Raw genomic sequence first — 4,208 nt, 5'->3', positions numbered from 1 at the left:
GATAATAAGTCTAATGAAGAAATAGCGCTTGAGAATGAAGGCATGACTGAGGATCTTCCCAAAGTTTTGTTTGTCAACACCATTGATGAGTGGTATTCTAATTTAGCATACTTCCTCGCATATGGTGAGTATCCTTCACATCTGTTATGCAATGAAAAGCATAATTTGAAGTTGAAAGCAATAAACTTTGTCCTTTGGGACAATGGTTTGTATAAGAAAGGTATAAATGGCAATTTCTTACGTTGCATTGATAAGGAACAAGTTAGATTACTTGAAGCATTTCATGATCTAGCTTGTGGAGGGAATTTTCAGTTCCTCTCACGGCACACAAAATTTTGCATGCAAGATACTACTGGCCAACCTTGTTTAAGGATGCATATAGTTGGGTCCGCAAATCCAAGCAATGTCAGCAGTTTGTTGGTAAGCCTAAACTAGCTTCTTTACCACTCAAGCCAATAGTAATCAAGGATCCTTTTCAAGAGTGGGGATTGGATTTTGTTGGACCAGTGAATCCCTCATCCAATGCAAGCCATATGTAAATACTCACTACAACAGATTACTTCACCAAATGGGTGGAGGCAATTCCTACTAAGCAAGCTACTTCAGCAGTGGATTATCAGTTCTTGAAAGAGAATATTGTTTCAAGGTTTGGTGTTCCTCGTAAGATTGTTATCGATAATGCTTCTTTCTTTTCATCTTATGAGATCATTGAATTTTGTTTTGATCATGGTATTACCCTTTCATATTCATCTAACTATTATCTACAAGGAAATGGTCAGGCTGAATCAAGCAACAAGAACTTGGTTACCATTATCAAGAAGCTTGTTGATGAGAAACAAAGGACTTGGCACAAAGCTCTTTTTGATACGCTTTGCGTGGATTGTATCACACCCAAGAGGGCAATCGGCATGTCTCCTTTCTAATATTTGTATGGGATGAATGCCAAAATTCATATCCCATTGGAACTTCCAGCTTTGAAGCTTGCCAAGGCTATAGAAGATGAGACTTACCAAAGTTTGTTTGATAAGCGGATCATGTTTCTTTCTCAGTTGGAACAAGAAAGGGCTGAGGTGGTAGATCATATTTCTCCTCATCAAATTCAGGTGAAGGTGTTATTTGACTAAAAGGCAACATCTCGTGAGTTTTTGGCATCAGGTTTTAAACCTTGATGTGCGGCTAAATGATGTTTTTCCCAGTATGCATGTTGGAAGTATAATTTTGACTTGTCATTTTCGCTTCTATTCTACCTTTTGAGTGTAGGTCAAGTTTTGAAACTTGACCTGCAAGATGGTCATTTTTTACCCTTAAGGTATGTCGGGTTTTAAAACTCAACCTACCGATTAACTGCAGAACAATGCACGTCGGGTTTTAAAACCTGACATGCATATTATCCTATCTTTTTGACTGCATGTCGGGTTTTAAAACCCAAGATGCTAGTAGACATAAGTCTAGGTTAGCTTTTAAAACCCAACCTATCAATTTTTTTCCTTCCTTTGATAGTTGGGTTTTAAAACTCAACATGTCAACCCACTTGTAATACACTGCCTATCGGGTTTTAAAACCCAACCTGCTATTTTTCCTATTTTTTCTTCTATGTCAACTTTTGTCTTCCAAATATAGTTTTGGTTTGTAAGGATGTGACTTTCGTGATGCTGACTCTTCATGCACTATTCTCTAGTGTTGAAATGCAATCCATTGGCAAATGTCTGAGCCCTCTTCTAGTAAATCAACAGGGAAGAAGATGAGGTAAAAGTATGATAAGTACTTCAATATGTTCTTGGAGAGCTCCATCAAATTTAATGTGGAGAAAATATGAGACACTAAAATAGGGCATGTTGATATGAATTAATTTTTGAAATGGGTTGAGAAGGATCCCTCAAGGATGACCCTTCTCATAGAAAGTGAGATACAAAAATATGCATCCTTTCTAGTTGCAACGCATGATCCGAGACACTGAAATAGGGCATGTTGATATGAAGGAATTTTTGAAATGGGTTGAGAAGGCTCTCTCAAGGATAACCCTTCTCATAGAAAGTTAGATACACAAATATGCATTATTTCTAGTTGCAGTGCATGATATCGATTTTGTACTTGCAATAGCATAACACTCTGACCCTCACACAAGACAAGTCAAAGATGCAGACATAAATGTGGTCTTCCGTCTAGACAGTGAGTACTTGAACAGTGTTTTCAAGGGTTCCTACACTAAGGAAGTTGTGGACATTACTCTTGCCATTGCACAAAAGTATAATGAGGAGAATGAAGATACGTGTAAGAAAACAATCAACAATGTTTTCCTGCAAAGTGCTCGAAACTCTACAACATCTCGATGGCCAAAGATCTTTCATCAAAGCAATTTTAATGAGGAATATAACGGAATTGTCCATTTGTTGTCACGAATAAAGGGGCTTCCAAATTCTCATTATTTTCAAACATGGATATGGTGGTACATGAACATCATCAGAAAAGGGAATGACATGATAGACTGGGGTGAGCAAATCAGTGATGCGATTTGTGAACAACTCAAGGAAGTCAGAACTAACTTGAAATTCTACATGACTTTCTACCTAGTGTATGCAGTCACCTCCATGAGGAAATTTCCAAGACTATCTACAAAGGGTGACAGAAGGCAAACCCCAGTGTGGGACTATTACTCTAAGCTGACTATTGCCAATTGGGGAAGTCATTGTCGAAGGGTCAATGATGTTTTATTTGTTATATGGAAGTGCTTATTTGATAAGGAATTGCAAAAAAAAGACTTTCAGATGTAGCATATCATAAAGTTTGTGAGTATGGATGTGTTTTCTTGCAATTTCCTACATTCACATACATCCATGTAGGTTTCTTCACTGGTCAACCCTTTATGCTTCCATGGTATACATCTAATTAGATTATTGTAATGGAGCTATTTTGTCAATTGGTATGTATGCATGAGAGACAACCTTCTTCACACAAGACTGGTCTCAAGTCTTCTCAGTCTATTGGCAGATGTTCAGTGACAACTACCCCCGAAGCCAAGAACATGGAAGAGGAAATGCAATGGGTTAAAATGAAAAGATTCAAAGCTCACAATAACTTTGATTTCCATGCAATGAAGAATAAAATCTATAGGAATTATGTACATGTGCACTGACTAGAAGATGTATGGGCGGATTGTAGAGATGAGGAAGATGTGAGGAGACTCAATTTCAATCGACTCCCACTCGAGCAGATTGAAAAATTTGAACTTGGGCAAGATTCCAGATATATAGGAAGATACTACTGATGATATTGTGGATCCCAACTACTACAAGAACAATATTGCTAATAATCCCCTTCCTCTTATTCAGTGGTCGCAAAAAGAAAACAAGTCTATTTCTGTTCGATTTGCCCCCATCATGGCAAATACAAATGCATGGTTGCTGAAGAAAGGTATAAGAATGAAGCAACTCCCTGCAAATTCTAGTGATAAGGAGGAAGATGAAGGTCCTGTGGACAAGACTTTAGAAATGAGAACCAAGAATAAATAGGACTCACAGGAGCCACCACCAATTTCATCTCCCAAGTCAAATTGGAAAGGGCCAAAGAAAGGATAATCTTCTCAGGCTGTGCAAGAAGATATTTCTAAAGAACCAGCATCAAAAGAAACATAAAAAGGTCAGGAGAAGGGAGAAATACCACAAGAAGAAGAAATGTGGGATGCGGGGGTAATAAATTCCACCATTAGTTTCTACCACTTCTGTAACAACACAGGTTCCTGCTTCAACTCAAGTAACCATTCATTCTATTGAGTTTGATTTAGAAGAGGAAGATGAAGAACAAGACTATGAAGGATTGGATATTGTCAGGTCACAAGGAGAAGATGATCAAGAGTTTGTGACATTTTCAATCCTTCCTAGTTTTCATAATGTACCTGCGTTTATGATTGAATCTTCAATCTTAGACTTCATTGAAGCAATCATGCAAATTTCTCAAGAACAACAAATAGTGACACTTCCTTCAGTTGTTGTTACTGTAGAATTCTGCCACTTGTGTCAATTGTCATTTTTATAGAAGCCCCACCATTAGTTTCCACCACTGTTGCAATAGAATCTTCATCTCAAGTCCCTATTGTTGTCATTACAACTACCCTTGAACTAGTATCTCAAACTATTGCAACTACAAGTTAGACCATATCACAAGTATTTTAATTGCACAGGCCGGTACCACAACTCCAACAACAAAATCAG

This window comes from Cryptomeria japonica, chromosome 6, assembly GCF_030272615.1.
Source record: "Cryptomeria japonica chromosome 6, Sugi_1.0, whole genome shotgun sequence".
Lineage (NCBI taxonomy): Eukaryota > Viridiplantae > Streptophyta > Pinopsida > Cupressales > Cupressaceae > Cryptomeria > Cryptomeria japonica.
This window is presented reverse-complemented; position numbering follows the sequence as displayed.